Source organism: Nyctereutes procyonoides, unplaced genomic scaffold (genome assembly GCF_905146905.1).
Source record: "Nyctereutes procyonoides isolate TBG_1078 unplaced genomic scaffold, NYPRO_anot_genome, whole genome shotgun sequence".
Lineage (NCBI taxonomy): Eukaryota > Metazoa > Chordata > Mammalia > Carnivora > Canidae > Nyctereutes > Nyctereutes procyonoides.
The window spans coordinates 50,557,149-50,575,655 of NW_026575133.1; the positions used below are offsets into that span (position 1 = coordinate 50,557,149).

Genomic DNA, 18,507 nt, shown 5'->3' on the forward strand with positions numbered 1-18,507 from the left:
GTAGCCTCTGCTACTTCCCCTCTCAGAGGTGCTCAGGATGAGGGTTTGGGAGTGGGGAGCTGTGAGATTTCCTCCCATTTCTCTGCAGAGACTCTCAGGGTCAGCTGGGGGACCCAACTCCTAGTTGGGTTTACCTGCTACACAGTCAAAGCCTCACCCCCCACCCCCTTCTTGAAGCCTCCTGATGTCTTCCCCTTTGTGCTGTAGCTTGTCTACCAACTGTTCTTACTTTGGGCCTCCTTGGATAGAACATCTCCTCCCCCAGGCTTGTCTCTGTCTAGGTTAGGAGACAGTTGGTTGGGACAATGGGTGGGAGACTGCAGAATGGGGCCCTCCACCCTGGGCCGCCTTCCCACTTGGTTTTCCTCACCCTGAGCAGGTGAGATCTCTGTCCTCCGGCACCCTTCCAGCAAGCCGCAACAACTCCCCGCCTTCCAGTCTTGTCTGCTTAGGAGCATCCAGGCCGACTTTAAATTTGGTCCCTGGAACAGCAGGGCTCATGCCAGTTCTGCCTTGGCCCACTTTCAGCAGTGTCAGGCCCTGTCTTACCCAGGGCTGGCATGGGGCCCGGCTGTGGCCAGCGGTTGAGAAGCCAGTGGGTACCAGGGCAGGGGAAAGGGGTTGGGGAATGGAGGCCTCTCTCCTTGATACCCATCTGGCTCAGGAGAGGATGTGAGGGCCCAGGCCCTAGCAGCCACTCTCCCAAAATAGCTGTCTGGCTCTCTGGCGGCTCTAGCATGATTGAGAGATGGGGGCTAAGCCCAGGGCGGCCCAGCCCAGCCTGCTCTGCGCTCCCAGCCACCCCCTCACTCCTCTCCAAGTCAACCCAGCCAGCGGTTTGTTTAAACAAAACAATAGCAACCTAAGCTGGCTGTTTCTTTTTAATTCCCCACAGGCTTGGGTCCCACCCAGAGTGATAAACAGGCCTCTCTCCTCTGAGTGAGGGCAGGGAGGGCTGAGGGTGGGGGCTGGGGCCCGTAAGGTCAGGGAGTTTGTGCAGAGCAATGTGGAAAGTCTGATCTGTAGCCTTGATCAGTGTGGAAAGGCTGTCCTTCCCCTCTTTCACTCCGGGGAGTCTTTTCTCATCAACTGGGGCCAGCTTGGCAAAGACGTACGCACACCCGCACACTTGTGGATTCATTGAGTAAAGCCAGCGGCCCTTCCTGCTCACCTTCTCTGGGGGAGCTGCCCTTGAGCTCAGCTGAGGCAACTGTTGGGGTAGCTGAGAGCAGAGGGCATTGATGGCTTTAGAGTTCTTGGGGTCTCTCTGGAGCTTGCCCTATGGACAGGTGCTGGTCCTTGGAAGGATGAGCAGGGAAGGAAGGCTCTAAGGGAGGATCAGGCTGTAGAGACTGCACCCCGCCCCCCCCCCCCAACCCTTTGCAGAGCCTGTGGTCTGTGTGACTGGTATTTACTCAAGCTGGGTTGAGGATTGGCTAAGTTTCCTTTGGCCATGAACCTCACTGGTCTCTCCTGCAGGGGGTTGGTGTGTGCTAAGCTTTCTACCATACAATTAATATGTGGTAGGGGTCTTAGGAAGCCATAGTCAAAGGGTGAGAATGTTGACTCTCCAAGGAGCTCAAACTGCTTGTCCAGAGCCACAGGGCTGTGAGTGGGAGAATCCCAGAACATTCCAGGAAGAAAGAGCCTTAGACCCTTTGACTTTTGAGACCCACTAGCTCAAGATCTCATGTCTTTTACCCATAGTGCCATCCTATGCTTTTTCTACAATGTCATGACAGTCCCGTCACTCCTCCAGGCAGCATGGTTTTTAAGAAGACTATTATTAAAACACAGATATTACTTGGGAGGCCTGGGGCCGCAGTGGAAGTGGTTACATGGTTCCCTACCCCCCACTCCCCAGCCTCCATATGAAATCATGAGCTCTCCTCAAGTGTCTCCATGGACTGGAGTACCTTATTTAACCTGAGATGACCTTAGAAAGCTGGAAATCTCTGGGGATGGATGAAATTCTGGAACCTTTCTGGCAAGGTGGGGGTACGGTGGGGTAAATCTTTGATTCTGAGCACTTCCTAGAAAGGGCCCTGAGGGTGGGCACTGAACCCAGCATTTGAGGGACAGATCCCACACCTATCAAGTCTGAGACAGTTTTGGAAAGAGAGCGTACAGCAGGGAAGGGGCTGCTGAAAGCTCCCCTACACCTTGGCCTCTTCACCTGGCGTCCACCTTCCTGGCCTTCCCCCCTCCCCTAGGTATCCTGCTCTTCTTTCAGATGGGCCCAGCCTAGACAAAACCGCCTTTCCCGTAGTATAGCTAAGACAGATTGACATTTTCAAAATGAGCTTGTTGAAATGCTAAGGTTAAAAAAAGGAAATAATTATAGAAATTATAAACAGTGTAGAAATTGGCAGGTTTCTGATCCCTAAGAACGCTGGAAAGCCCAGAATGGCTTTTTCAGGGTATCAGTGCAGGAACACCCGAGGTGTTAGGGCTGCGTGCTTGGGAGGATGTCCGCAGCCCTTCTAAGTGTCAGAGACTAGATGACCTCTTTTCCTTATCAGCATCCTCTGTCAAGGGGAGGGCAGGAGGAAGGGGTTGGAAGATTGTTCAGTAGGACTCTGAAACGCTTAGGATATGACTGGTCTCCTCTTTGAAAAAAAAATAGTCTCATCTTTCTCATAGAAGTTGGCCCTCAGTGTGTGTGGGCACGCATGTGTGCATGGGTGCGTGTGCATGGAGGCTCTGTGCATGACTGTCTGTCATTGGAAGAGGCACATGTTATTCTAGTTGCAAAGAAGAAGCTTACTCTGTGGACACTCTGGAGGAATTTCTGGCTTTATAGATATGAGATTTCCTTTCCAACTCTCTCATGCCTCAGAACCCATGGCTTCTCTGTCAAGTTAGTTTGGAAATGGCATGTGAGATGCTTCAGAGAAAAACCCGACTGAGAGTCACAGCGACCCTGTTCTTGGTCCAGGGCAGATACAGACTATCTTCCCAGACTTGCTCTGACCAAGTGGTCTCTGGTCAAGTAGAGAGCACGGTGCTGGAAGCTGGGGTCTGCTCCCCCTACTGTTATCTGACATTCATAATGAGCTTCCAGCATGTCTTCTCTAGAGCTCTAACCGATGGATCCATCTCACAGCAGCCCTTGCTTGGGAAGGTAGAGATCAGTCTCCCATTTCACTGGAAGCAACTCAGAGAAGCTATAGCCTCTCAAGAGCAGGGACAGCATCCTTCCCATCTTTGTAGCCCTTGAGATGCTTTGCACAGAGCAGGGGCAGGGGACGTTGCCAGTGCTCTGGCTCATTCCCTGGCCCTTGCTACCTCGCTGCTCTCCAACTCTACTTCCAATCTGCTTCCCCTGGTCCCAGAGTCACCTCTGGCCTCCAGAGCCTGCTTCACCACATGCACAGTAGAGCAGACGTGTTGGGGTATTAACATCCTCTGGCAACAGTTCCTAACCAATGGCTGATGGGAAATGGTGCACAAATACTCCAGCTTCTTGCCTCTTAGGGGGAATGATGGAGTAGCATATTTCATACTGCCTCCGGGTACCCACCGTGGAACTCGTTTGCTCCTAGCCTCCTGTCTCACCCAGTCCTTTACTGGTGCTTCCTCACGTCCCTTTGAAAATACACTACTTGCTTTAGACTCCTTGTCTCGGGCTCTGCTTTGGGGGAACCCAAGCTTAAATAGACAGTTGTGGAAGGAGTAGAGATGAATGAAGCCTTTGTCTGCGGTGTCATAGGTAGCTGGCCTCAGTGCCAAGACTAGAAGCCTCTACTCCTGACTCCCTGTCCCAGTGTCTTTTGATGGGACCACACTGCTACTGTCTGGACCTGGATCCTTCTGCCCTCCCAGGCAGGGTCCCAGAGATCCCCAACACATTAAGCCTTTACAGTACCACAAAGAGGCAAGCCAATTAGATGAAAGACATCTCCATTCTTTGTTTCTTGTCCATGGGGACAGCCAGAGAGTTACATTTCCTGAGGCTCCAGGGTCCTGGGACACCCCTTCCCCAGCCCGGAGAAGCCTCAGGTGAAGGCTTCTTGAAGCACGGGGGCCAGATTCGGGTTGTGCAGCCTGATGAGTAGGGAAAGGCTCAGCGCTGGGCCCAGCAGGGAAGCCAGCACAGTGTCCTCATTCCCCTTCAATTACCTACAGGCAACTGTCCGCCCACCTGGGCCTTCGTGGAGGCCCCAGGTACTCGGGCTCGCTGACCCCCGGAGCAGAGGGTCAGCAGCACATTTCCTAGAGTCTGTGGGAGATGATTTAATCTCTTCCCCCACTTCTTCCCATCTAGATGGGAGGATTCAATCACTTCTCCTGCCTGGCTGCAAACCTCGGGCAGAGTGGGAAGTTTCACTTTTTGATCTCTGGGGGTGGGGTGGGGGCATGTGGATACAGGGCAGGGTGGGGGGGGGCTGTCAGAAGAGTCCTTAACTTGAAAGGTGAGGTGCAGAAAGATGTGGGGATGAGGAAGAGTGAATGGAGACATAAAGGAAACAGATCTTGGTGGGGAAGGGGGGGGCGGGAAGGGGAAAAAAAAAAGGGAAACGGAAACAGAGTTCCAGGCTCTCTGACGCTGGCACCAAATGAAAAAGCTCCTTGCTGTTTTGCACAGCTGCCTGCAAGCTGCCAAGTGGCAAAGGATCCAGGAAAAGGCACAAGTTTGGAAAGTGCTACCCAGCAATCTGTGTATTCTGCAATTAAGAAGGGGTAAGTGAGTGGAAGGCACTGACAGCTCCCGGGCTCCGAGGTCTCCAGGGGCTGCGGCTGCCAGGCCACCTCACACCAGCTTGGAGAGGACCCAGCTCTGGAGACTGGTGCCTGCTTCAAGGGAGAGGCTGTGATCAATTAATCCTGTGGCCTGCTTTTTTTTTGCCCCGAGGCCAGGGAAAGAAGGGCCGGCCACCGAGGTAGGTGAAATGGAGTCTGTGGGAAGTGGTGAGGAGGAGTCACGCACCTGAGCCCTCCTGGGAGCTGAGTGCTTCTAGACCCCGGGGTGTAGGATGGCCAATTATTTTGTGCACCAGTCTCCCTCAAGAAGTATTAACATCGAAGGGCTGATAGGCCTCTTCCTGGCGCCTTCATGGGCAGTGGGGCTGGGTGGTGACAGTCTTTAGAACGTGCCAGTGGGTGGCCTGAAGATCTGGTATCTTGGCACTGACTGGCAACAGACCCCTGGGTTTTGACTCCTAGTCTGTCTTCGGATCTGGAGTCAGTTACCTCCCTGGGACTCCAGATGCCAAAATGGGGAGAGGAGGGCTATAGCTGAGGGAGGGGGGTGGAGATTATCTGCTTCTTATAACTAAGTAATTACCCAGATAAGAGAGAGGAGCTTCACTCAGGGCTTCACCATTCTTCATGACACTGGGTTAAGGGGCAAGATTTCCCAAGGCCAAGGTCAAGATTGTCTGTGGCTTATAAAGTACAGGCTGTCCAGGCCCTTTGTTCCGGGCAATGTGGAAGTACATGTGGTTTCCAAATAAGTCATGCTGTCTTGCACCTGTGTGTATGTGATAACATCTAGTGTAGAGCTGGCCCTTAGGGATGATGGCTGGGAAGATGGGTAGATAAATGAGCCAATGAATGAGAAGCGCTGGGTTGGAGGCAGAAATATGAATGAGGAGCACTTTATGTTGTTGAGGAACTCATGGTCTAGGGTGGTAGATAGATCAACGAAGAAAAAACAAACTCTATTATCAGCCTACATAATTGAAGTCTACAAGGAAGGGCTGGAGGAGTTCAGAGAATAGAAGTTGTAGCTGCCTGGGGGAAGTGATCAGGAAAAGCTATTGAAAGGAGGTAGGGGGCACCTGGGTGGCTCAGTGGTTGGACACCTGCCTTTGGCTCAGGCCATGATCCTGGGGTCCCTGGATGGAGTCCCACGTCGCGCTCCCTGCAAGGAGCCTGCTTCTCCCTCTGCCTATGTCTCTGCCTCTCTCTGAGTCTCTCATGAATAAATAAATAAAATCTAAAAAAAAAAAAAAAAAAAGAAAGAAAGAAAGAAGAAAGAAGAAAGAAAGGCCCAGATAGGATAGCCTCCTTTCTTTCTTCTTTCTTTCTCTCTCTTTCTTTCTTTCTTTCTTTCTTTCTTTCTTTCTTTCTTTCTTTCTTTCTTTTTTTTAGATTTTATTAAGATTTAATAAAATCTTCATAAAGATTTTATTTATTTAGATTTTTATTTATTTAGATTTTTTTTAAATCTTTTTTTTTTTTTTTATGATAGTCACAGAGGGAGAGAGAGAGAGGCAGAGACACAGGCAGAGGGAGAAGCAGGCTCCATGCACCGGGAGCCCGACGTGGGATTCGATCCCGGGTCTCCAGGATCGCGCCCTGGGCCAAAGGCAGGTGCCAAACCGCTGCGCCACCCAGGGATCCCTATTTAGATTTTTTTAATTTAGATTTTCGAAAGAAAGAAAGAAAGAAAGAAAGAAAGAAAGAAAGAAAGAAAGAAAGAAAGAAAGAAAGAAAGAAAGGAGGCTATCCTATCTGGGCCTAAAGGATATGTAGGAGTTTTTCAGTTTTCTAGGAGACCAGATAGGGAAGGGGCAGCTGAATTAATTAATTGATTAATTAGTTAATTAAGGGGAACTGCATTAATAATGGATAATTATGCAAACAAGATGTGAGGAGAGCAGGTGGGTCTGGAAGAAAGCTCAAGACAAGGGTGGAAATGTAACCTAGGGCTAGTTTTCAATGGCAGGCAATGCTTCTGAGAATCAAAACTTTGGGTCAACCTAAACTTTGGGTCCATAGACCCAAGGCAAGACTTTTTCCACGTGCTCAGCCTCTGTGTGCCCAGGAGAGTTATGGGGGGGTGCAGTGGAGTTGCCTCTGGTCAAGGGAGTACCTGGACAGGGCCAGGCCTTGGGGCACTGCCTATACAGCAGGTCAGAGCTGCATGGAGTTGTACTCCATCGCCATGGCTTCCTTCAGTGTGGGTGACTCTGGGGCCCCCAAACCCAAACACCTCCCTGTACAAATGATAACTTTGTTTCAGATCATGAAAGTACTATACCTCCTTGCAGAAAAGCTTGAAAACACACACACTCAAAACAACTAGAAAGAAAAAGAATCCCCTGATCATTCTTTGTAGAGATAACTGCTCTGAGAACACCATGGCTCCCTTCCCTGCATTTGTCCCAAAGCTTCTGGTCCCACAGGTGCCAGCTTTGAGCTTCCGGTCCTCTCTGGGGCCTGCATTAGCTGGACTCCCCTCTGACCTCCTGCTCAGATAATCCGCCTGAGCCGCTTTCAGTGTCTGAAGCTCACAGACTGGTTTGGACCTCAGGAGGTGGAGCTGCTACTCTTCGACCCTTGCCTGTCACAGGTCACCTATTCCCCGGATGCAGCTCCAGGGCAGGGTTAGAGAGTGGGAGTGGGAAGGAAAACAGGATCAAGAACACAACGTATAGTTTTCCTGAATCTGCTCCACTTAGAAATAGACAAGATCTATTAAGATAGCTCGAGAGCAAGTATCCTGAGTTGATAGCTAAGTATAATTATTATGCGTCGATGTTAGTTGAGACTAGAGACTGCCATTTCTAGATACCTAGAACCAAAGCCGAGGCTTTCAGAATCAAAAGCGGGTCTCTGGAATGCCTCAATTATCTGGAATCATGTAGAGAACTGGCTATTCTTCGTAAGCACACGTCCCTGATCACTTGAATCTTAGACTTCCAGTGCCCCAACGCCTTTGATCTTAACTACTTTGGTTAGTGATCTTATTAAACACTAGTTCTTATCTTCTTACACACACACACACACACACACACACACACACACACACACACACAATGGAACTACCTTACGTAATTTTAAATACCGCTGCCGTTGTCACAGTGAATAACCAATTCTGCACCCTGCTACAGCACCAGACTGTGATGCTGAAAAACAAATAAAAGGAATGGGCCATTTGGCCTTGTGCCTGCTCAAACCTCCTTAGGAGCCAATAATCTAATATTTGTGTGGTTGTGGTCACCACATGAAGAAAGGGAAACACCTCTTGCCGGGTGCCTCCAATGCCCAGGCATTCCGCCGGCGTCTTCGTACAAGTTCGCTCCCTCTGGTCCCCGCCTTCCGGGACCTTTCCTGCTCAGGGGCAGTAACCCTCACAAGAGGCACCCCTGGGAGGCCAGAGGTCGCCTGCCCTGCTGAAGGAGTCGTGCTTCATGGTCTCCTTCTCAGCTGCCACAGAACTAGGGAAGGGGTGCCATCCAGTTAGAGGCAGCCCTGCTGCATGAGCGACTGAGCTGTTCGCGCGGCCATCCGAAAGGGCAAACTGGGCTTCAGTCCAATGTCATTACCAATCAGCTACATGACTGTGAGCAAGACACTTACTTTCTCGGTGTCTCTGCTGCTCTACCTACGGAGCGGCAATGACGATGATGCCTGCCCCCCTGCTTTCCCCATGGGGCTGTCATCAAGATGAAATTAGGAAGAGAAATATTCTTCAGCCCCCCAGTGCCATCCTAGTGCAAGGGTCATCGTGGTTCCCCTTCCCCGGGCCACCCACTGGGGGAAGGGTGGGGAGGAGACCGGGAACCCATCCTGCCAGCCCCCTCGTGCTGCGGCAGACCCGAGAAGTCTCCTGGCAGGGTCAACCTCATGAGGCTAATGGCTGTGCCGTGGGCTTGGAGGTTACTGGGCTGTGAACGTGGGCCCGTCCTGCTGGGTCTGCACTCACCCGGGGTGCGCAGAGCGCGTGGCACATGATGTTTATTAATATGCCTTGATGAGGGGCATTAATATCTCTTAATGACACCATCTGAGCCCGGCCTCCTTCTTTCTCTCGCTCCTTGCTCCTCGCTCCCCCCCCCCCCCGAGATACACACAGTCACAGAGCAAGTGAAGGACAGGAGAACGAGTTGTCAAGCTGTTGGGGAGGAAGGGCTCTGATGGGGGTCCAGCCACAGGGACAGACAGAAGATCCTGGGTGCGGGAGGCAGGAGGATGGCTGGGCTCTGCTGTTGGGTGGAAACTGGGCCAGAAACTGCTTGGCCATGGGAGCAAGGGAAACAAAACTGTGGCGAGACCTTTCCAAAACTGGTGGGGAGGAAGGGGAGTGGCAGGGGCTGAGCCAGGAGCCCGGGAGCCTCAGGAGCTGGGGAGGGGCTGGGTTCCTTGATGGGAGTGGGAAAGGGGAAAACAGTGAGTCACACACACTCACACATCTTCACACACTCATGTCCATTTGTGCACACCCATCACTCACATACATGCATGCTCAACATGCTCACATATACATGTCCACACATGACCTCCACATTCACATACTTAGGCACACGTGCCACACATACCCCCTCACACCCACATATATACATGTCCATAGCCACACACACATGCTCATATACAAACACAATGTGCTTACATGCACACACATTCACACATAGGTAGCTGTCATGCATACTTATGCATGTACCCATACACATGCACACACGCATACACACGTCTACACAGGCACAGGCACATGCTCACACACATGCACACTCACATGTTCACACACATCTTGATACACAGCTCTCTGCACTTGTGCACTTAAGCACACACATTCACATATACATATGTTCACACATACAATGTGCTTACATGCACACTTACATGCATCTCACATATGCACACTCACACACAGACATAATATGCTCATACAATATGTACTCACACATACATACACATGCTTATATATAGTCACATATTTACACATGATACACTCATCAATGCAAACTCACAGTCCTACAGATGCACACACATGCACACACACGTACTCACATTATACATAGTCATACATTGTACACAGTCACACATACATACTCACAAGGCACACATACACACATGCATACCCACTCTCACAAACACATGCTCACTACACTATCTCTCCCAGGCCGTCTTGCACTGGTGGGCATGTCAGGCGCTGAGTGTGATAGGAAGGCCAGGATGATGGGGCATTTGGAAGGGGCTGGTGTTGAGGCTAAAACTTGGACTGTGGGATGAGGACCAGGGGGTGTGGGAATCTGCAGGCCCCTGGCAGGAGCCCAGGACAAAGAGATGACTGATTAGGACTGTTGTTTGTGAGTAAGAACTGAGCTGTTCTGCTCCCCTGTGAGGGCTTATGGGGTGGGGATGGAGGAGGGGAGGGGAGCCCTGGTGGGAGAGGTGGCCCATGGAGTGGGGGCACTGGCCTTGCCCTCCCGCCACTAGAGTGTGGAGCTGCGGGTTGACCCGCTCCCCTGTCCATGCAGCACAGAGGCAGAACAAATGGGAAACGGGTGTAGCAGGGAATAAAGGGCTTGGGAAACTGCAACCTTCAGAGGGAGGGAGCTGCAGGGCTACCTCTGCAGGCCTGGCGCTTATCTATGGCTCCCATCTCTCATCTCTAGCATCCAGTCTTTCTGGCTGGGTGGCTGCAACCCCAGGAAGGGAGACCACGGGGCACTGGGGAGGGCCAATAAGCTGAGAGGTGCAAACCCAACCTGGGCCAGACCTTTGCTTCCCAGCTCCCGCTGCACAGAGGGGGCCCAGAAGCCCCCTAGCACCCACCTGGCCTGGGAAGGGTACCCCAGGGCTTGTGGATGATGGGTGGCACTGGTGTCTGGACTGCTCCAGGCTGTGAGAGCTTCTTGCCTACCCTCCCCCCACCCCAGGTTCTGGGGAGTGGGGATCACCTTCACCAACTGCTGGGAGGCCTTTTTACAGCACCTGCTCCTGATTCTACTAGTCCCTCTGTCTCCCCTCTTTTTGTCACCCCTGACCTTGTCCTGTCCTGTTCTCCACAGTCAACCAGGAAATGGTCAGCTGCCTCTGGGCCACATGGACCTCCCCACATTCCACCTAAGAGATGCTAGTAGTTCTAGCGAAGTGGGCCACAAGACTGGGGGGCTGGGGGCATGAGTGTGGTTGGGGGGAGGCCTCCAGGGGGAAGGCGGGTGGCAGTGGTGGGAGTCAGGCTCCTGAGCTCTGTTCTCTGTTTTCTCTTCCTCCTCTGCCCTGCTTTAGGCTTCCATACTCAGCTCTAGTGGGAAGATGAAGCATAATCTGTACTTTGGGCCTTCTCTCTCCTTCTTTACCAGAGGGCCCAGGCCTGGGGCTACCTCGTGAGGAAGAAGGAAGGAGTAAAGGAAGGATGGAAGGAAGGAAGGTGGGTGGGAAGGAAGAGAGGGATAGACAGATAGGACTTCCTGGAAGAAAGATTGGGGATCAGGATTTTGCAATGAAAGAAGAAACGAAAAGATGCTGGTGAGACCTGGCGGTTCTGTGAAACCCTGTAGTCATTAGCAGATGTGACAATAAGTAGAAACGGTTAAAGCTCATTCAGATCACATCTTGCTCTTTTCACAGAAGCTGACAGTGAACTTGGCCCTGGTCCCCTAGCCCCTTGCTATTCGGAGCAGCAGCAGCAGCACCTGGGAGCTTGTCAGAAATGCAGACTCTCGGGCTCCTCCCCAGACCTGTGAATCAGAATCTCCCTTTTAACAAGAACTGGTGGTGATTCGGTGATTCGTCTACACACGAAAGTCTGAGAAGGCTCAGAGTCCTGCCCTGAGACCTGCCTGCCCACCACTTTCCCTGGGCCCTCTGGTCTGGGCAGGGGACTTCCGGGTGGGAGCAACAATGGGGAGGGAACCATCCAAGGTCTTGTCCCTGGCGGGTCTCTTTCAGGCTTTAGAGCCCTGGGAATCCCCCTTCCTGGGGAGGACTGACTGGTCCTGAAGTGGCCCCAGCTATCAAGTCAGGTTATTTGGACTGGTCAGGCTCCTGGGCAGTCAGAGGAGATGTGTGGGCTGGAGGGGCAGGGGCTCGGCCAGGACTGGGAGACCCCAGGCCCATCTCCTCCCCTGCACACCTGCCTGGAGCCACAGAAGCAGCCCCAGATCAGTGACTCCCAGTGTCACTTGCTGTTCTGAGCTTTTGGGTTTTTAGGATTGGGCAGGGCAGGCCCTCCCACTGGTGGGACACCTGTGTGGCCACACCTGGGTACAGTCTGATGGGTACTATGGGGGGTGCTGGATCTGCCCACTGGTATTCCCTCCTGCCTGACCATACTCCTCACTCCTGGCCCTATTTTGGAGAGTTCATTCATTCATTCATTTGTTTATTCCCCAGGGACCTGCGGGGAGGAAGAAGTGAGAGAGCACTGCTCTTCCTTGTAGCCTGTAGACCAGAGAGGGGGGTGCGTGGGGCTGCCCAGGCTAGTGGGTCAGGGTCTGGTCTAGGGTGGGCCGTGGTCCTAGCAAGAGGCCTGCTGCTAGGCTTTCTCCCCTCAGAGATGCCCAAGTAAAGCTGTCATCCCTGGAAAGCTCCAGTCTATCCTCCGCGGCCTGTGGTGGGCCTTTGCGCCCCTGCCCGCCTGGGTCACGCCAGGCTCACTTGTCTCAGCCAAGAGAACAGTGACTGTGGCCCACCGGGGGCCCGCCAGGCCCAGGGTCTGCTCTCATTCTGTTGTGTCACCTTTGACGGTGCCCAGCAGGCAAATGCCAATCTGGGGAGCTTGGCAATTACCATGCAAAAACAACCGAGACTGAGCTCGGTAAACACCCTGACCTCACAGTTGGTCTGTCTCTGGAAAGCGTGGGGACTGACATGACCCCAGGGAGTGGAAGGGAGTCCATGGCCCTCTCTGGCAAGGTCCCACAGAACCTGGGCCACCGCGTCACCCCCCCCCCAGGGGTGCTCATCTGCAGATGGCCCCTCCGGAAGAGGGGTGGCCGGCTGAGCTTGAGGCCGATGCCATGCTTGGCTTCCTGCCCTGTGGGGATCATCACCAGTTTCCAGGTGTGTCGAAATGAGGTTTTGCACAACTCTGAGGAGGGCCCAGCAGTTCCAGGTGACAGTGCCCAGGGCCGTGAGGAGATGGGAGGAAAGGGGACGGGGTGACAGCAGAGAAGAACCTCAAAGAGGGTCAAGGGGCTTCCGCAGATGCTGACTCCCCAAGCTGCTGGATCTAGGGCTCAGGGTGCCTCCTTCCAATCCCCCACCCATGTGGCTGGACCTCAGAGGCCTTCCACTCAAGGAATCTGGGATTCCGGGCTGCCAGGCCAGTCCCCAGGCTGGGCCACGGGGTGCCGAGACCAACTTCTCCCCAGAACTTTTTTGTTGTGAGCAGTCAATTGCCCTGGCATCCGAGGCTGCTGCGCACAAGGAAGGGGTCGTTAATGAACGCAAATGACAGCTGATTAATCTGCCTCCTCTCTGTGGGGTCTGGCCACGCTCCATTCCGCCTCCGTGGCCTGCGCCAGCAGGGTGGGCTCCAACCTATTACCACTGTGCTTCCAGCCATAATGGGGAAGAGGGCAAGCCCCATCCCTCCCCTGCGCCAGTCCCCAGCCCGGGGTCCTGCCATGCATGAAGGGCTGGCCCTGCAGGAGCAGGAGAGGCCTCGGCCCTGCCGGACTCTCTCACTAGGTGCTCCTCTCTAGGAAGGGGGCAGACTGCAAGGAAAGATGCGAGCAGGTGCTCAGTGGGATTTGTGGAGAGGGGTTACACTTAGGAGGTAAGTGGGGGCACTGTCTAGACAATGGCAGATGGTTCGTTTTTCAGTTCCTCGCTGTGTCCTTAAGAAAGCAGCAGGTTCCTCAGATCTTTTGCACTGTGGGAAAAGGCAGAGGGAGAAGGATGGGGCTACAGAGAATCCCTCCTCCTCAGCCAGGTCACCTGCCCCGGCTCCTGGCTGATGTCAACGCAGCTCACATTTACTGAGCTCCTGCGAGGTGCCAAGTGCGGTGCAGGTGTGAGGGTGATTTAGAGTCTGGCAGGAATGCAGAGTGAAGGGGTAATTACAGATGGGATGCATGTGAAGAAGAGGACTTACAGAGGGCAGGGAGGGCTTCCTGGAAGAAGCAGATAGATTCTCCACCTGATAGTGGTGCTTGACAGGGAGAGGGGAGGGAGAACTATGTGCTGGGATGGAAAGGCCCCTATTTCCTGCACCCAGGCCTGGGATCTCTTAGGGCCTCCCCAGTTTAAGGGGATTGGTTGCTAGACCCTTCCTTTGAGGGATGGAGGAGCAGGAGAGGGAGAGTCAGGCCTGGAATGGAGGCTACTGACCTTCTCCCAGCAGGACTCTTTGGCTGAGAAGCAGAAGTAGAGTTCCCTTTGGGGGAGAAACCCCTCAGTTTTCACTGCAACAAAGAAGGGGCCCCAAGCTCTCTCCTGCCACGTACTCTAATGATGGGGTTGGGGTGTAATGAATATCTGTGTACTCATAAAACAGGCTAATGACCGTCCTCATTTCATGGACCCCTTTCATCCTCACTCATTCCCAAACCAGAAGGGACCATCCTGAGGACCGAGGCCCAGAGCCTGGTGGCAGCCACAGACCCCAGCTGTTTGGGGTGGGGGCCAGCTGTCCTAAAGCTGAGGCCCCTCGGAGGCTGCCTTCTCCTCTTCCATCCTTTATCTGTTTGAAACAGCTTCAGGAATTTAGGTCGATGGCTGACCAACCATAGGAAGTGGGCAGGGGTTGGGGAGGGAGGAAGCATGAATGCCCTGATTCTTAAGAACAGTGTCGACACCTGTAGCACATGGCTGCAGAGAAAGAGCATTTAGCACCCGTTGCCTGCACCACACCCCCTTCTGCCCAGGTACTGATAGGAGTTCTCAGAATCACCCAACACCTGAGAAGAGCTAGACCCGAGGAGGGAGGGGCTGGGTCTGCTGAATCACCAGCAACACCTGTGTTTTGCTTGGGAGGTCTCCCGCTCAGGGACTAGCCAAGCCTGACCCTGTTTGGCTTCCTGGAGCTTGGTGAGATCACAGCCCCGGGTGTTGTGGCTGCAGGCCAGTGTGACCTGCTATGCAGGGAGTATTTTTAAAGAGATACTTGCTCCTGTGTTCCCAGGATCAGCTCCACGAGAGACTCAAGTTGTTCTGAGTCCCCCACCTCTCCCAAATTTGCTTGTAGAAATGGGTCAGGGGAACATGAAATCCGAAAGCCAATCCCCTTGCCGTGGACAAGCCCCCGGGGCGGGGTGGGGCGGGCCTCAGGGGCTCCTGGTGACTGGCAGCATTGGAGGGAGGTGGGATGCGCAAGTTCCCGAGGACAGAGACAGCCCAATTTGCTTTCCCCAGAGCTGGGGGACTGTCTCACCATGGTCTTCTGAGCCTGCACAGAAGCCACAAGGCCACCATGACAGGGTCTGCCCGTGGCAAGACACTCATGGATGAGTCAGCCTGCAGCCTCAGTGTTCCCATCTGGGCGCTGGCCCAGCCCTGCCTCCACGCCATCTGCAGATAATTGGGGTCAGCGGAGGGCAGAGGATCCCAAGAATGTAGATTCCTGTGCCCCTCGCCAGGATCCCATTTACATGTTCCCTTCTATTGGAGACAATTGCCCCTTTACAGCCTAGGGCAGAAAGAGCACTACCCCCAGGTCGCACTTAGCCTCTCAGCTGGGGGCACCGCGGTAGAGAGGGGGCACAGGGAGCCACAATCTCAAGTCCTCGCTCTCGGTCTGGGAGAGTAGGGAGCTAACAGCTAAGGCGAGTCACCCGGAGGTGGTGGTAGAGTAACCACCACCATCCTGGACGTGTGTCAGGCGCTCTCCCCTCTCGAGGCGTTTCAGGCATTTCTGTTTTTCTTTTTTTTTAATTTATCCACAAGACACACACACACACACACACACACACAGAGAGAGAGAGAGAGAGAGAGAGAGAGAGGCAGAGAGAGAGAAGTAGGCTCCATGCAGGGAGCCCGACGTGGGACTCGATCCCAAGGTCTCCAGGATCAAGCCCTGGGCCAAAGGCAGGTGCTGGACCGCTGAGCCACCTGGGCTGCCCAGTTTCAGGCATTTCTGAGCCACTGCACCGTCTCATCTCCCTTTCCAAGGAGGTGGAAGGGGCAGCGGGGATCACCCCCGATTTGCAGGGGGGAGGGGAATGCAAGCCCTTGAGAGGTTAGGTGGCCTGCCTGAGCTTACAGTCCCTACAGGCAGACCTGGGAATGTGGTCCAGGTGTCCTGGCCCATGCTCTAACCCTCCTGACTCACAGTCCACTGTTTTTTTGCCGACACCTCCCAACAAGGGGGGCTGTGTTAAGGACATCGGCTGTGAAGAGAAGAGATGACTTCTTTCCCTTTTGCTGGAATTTCTCAGGTGACCCCGGTTTCTCAGTCTCAGACGCCCTCCTCAGATTCTTTCTCTTTCCAGCCCAGTTCATAACCTCGCCTTCCTCAACTGCATTTACCCCAGTGCTTCCTCCGTCACACTGGGCTTGGCTCTGTCAGGTACATTCCCCCAGCCTAGAGCTGCACCTGCTGGCTCTTCTGCCTCTCCTCTGGGCCGGAGCTCCGCCAGTGGATCTTGTCCTGTCCACCCTCTCCTGCTCTGGTGGCAGGGGGCAAGCACGGGCCCTAAGTCCCTGAGGCCACAGGGGCAGGATTGACACACAAGTGCCTGCCTTGTCCATGGGCTCCAGGCCTGTCAGATCACCGGCTGATCCCCAATGGCCCCGCTAAGCAGGAAACTGGGTCTGGGGGAGCACAGCCACTTGTCCTGGTCATTAGGTGGCAGAATGGGAATTAAACCGAGGTATTTCTGAGTTCAGACCCGGACCCGGGCCCTGGCTTATGCAACACTTAGACTCTTAGCTTGAATGACTTGGACACTTGTGCACACGCGTGCACGCGCACGCGCACACACACACACATGCATAGACTGCGTAGGGAGGTGTGTGGAAGGAAGATAAATTAGCCTGATTTCAAAGCTCTTTGCCTGGCTCACTATTGTCTCTCAAATGTTCTCTTAGAGGAGGGTGTGAGAAAGTGACAAAATGGATCATCGATGGAATTGAATCAAGGTGTTGTCTCCGGGTTTGAAAATGCACTCGACTTGTAGCAGGAGAAGCATTTTTATCTCTCTAGGTTCCCCTTCCTTCTTTCTTTCCTTCTTTCTTTTTTCCAAGAAATTTTTCTGCTGTGGTGGACTGTTAAAGGGCCTCAGGGTGTGCCCTCCCAGCACTAGGGGCAGGGGCATCTGTCTCTCTGCCAGGCCAGGTGCTCAGGTGCAGAAGGCACCCTAGGGGGTGGAGAGAGTCCTGGGCATAAGGATTGATCGTTTTGGGGACAGGTTGGGCTCTTTAGGTCTGTCTGGAGAAACGGTCAGATGCCATATCTGTGCCCCTGGCTGTGGGGTCTGTGACTCTGTTCTCTGGTCTTTCTGGAGTAGGATCGGAGGAGTGTGCCTGCCCCCCGGACTAGGACAGTTGCTCAGATCTCAGCCATAGGGGCAGCCACAGGATTGCCCTTCCCTTCTTGCCCCTCCTCCCTATGCCAGCCTCTTCCTCCTCTTTTCTCTCTCCTCTCCATCATCTTTCTCTTGAGTCCTCTGTTCTGCCCTCGTCTCCTCCCTCCTCCTCTCCCTTCTCCTCTCCTTCTTTCCAAGGGGACCTCAGCCCTCCACCAGGAAACAGATTTCTTCAGACCATCTGGTCCCACAGTCTGCCTCCTCCTCCTCAGCACTGTCCATCCATTACAATTACAAATGTTCTAGATCTGCCCTGTCCTATGGAGTAGCTCTAGCCACGTGTGGCTCTTGGACACTTCCAATGTAGCTAGTACCGTGCAGAAGTTGTCTTTATAAGCATTTTATTGACTTTTAATTAATTATAATTTAAATAAGCACATGTGGCTGGTGGCTAGTGACCTGGACATCAGAGCTGTCAGTGATACCAAGTGCTCGACTCTCCAGAGGTCCCTGGGGGCACCGTCCACCCTTGTCCAGGCCCAGCCCCACCCCCAAGTGCCTCTGTGTGGACCCTGCTTCCCTCTCATGTTCAATTTCCTGACCTGTGAGAGACCCTGGAGGCCTGGGTTCCGGGCTTGGAGGTGGGTCAACACGGGCACTGGATGTGTGAGCCTCAGTGGCCTCTTCTGTAAAACGATGAGGATAATTTCTTGAGGAAGGTGCCCAAGGCTCAAGGTTCCCTTCCAGCTCTAAGTTCCATTCTGCTTTTGGGCAGGAGCCTCCTATCGCCAGATCTGGGTGAATCAGTGTGAGTAGCAGGGCAGGTGGTGTGTATGTGTCTGGTGTATGTGCAGGCATGCATGTGTGCATGCTGTGAGGGGCGGCAGTGAGACCCTGGGGAGCCTGCTTCTCAGGCTGACCCAGCCTGTCTAAAGGCCTGGGACTAGGAAAAGAGCTAAAGGTTCTATTATTAGGGGAAGTTTGCAGCCTGACTCCACTCCTGGCAGGCGTTTGCCCGAGCTGTTCCAGTGATGCCCCAGACTTCCTCTTCTGCCATAAAAGTCTCCCGGAAAGTCTTCCCACAGAGGCCCCAGGGGCTTTCTCAGGGAATGTGTGAGTGTGTGTGCACACAGGCACTGAGGAGCAGAAGCCCCAGGCCGCGTGCACGCTCGCCCACAGCGCTGTTGGCCCTAGCCACGGAGGGGATGTCTGTCCCGGCTTGGGTGGAGGGAGGAGGAGGGGCTTCGCCTGGACCGGGCGCTGGCTTACGCAACACTTAGGCTCTTAGTCAGCTTGAACTACTTGGACACTTGTGCACACGCGCGCGCACACACACACATGCATAGACTGCGTAGGGAGGTGT

The 18,507-nt window shown here is 53.7% G+C and overlaps 1 protein-coding gene across 5 annotated transcripts in view; it reads right to left on the reverse strand.

Annotated features, from left to right (window-relative positions):
- The window catches only part of PEBP4 (phosphatidylethanolamine binding protein 4), a 259,785-nt gene that overhangs the window by 14,776 nt on the left and 226,502 nt on the right, over window positions 1-18,507 (reverse strand). The gene's annotated exons all lie outside the window — the stretch shown is intronic.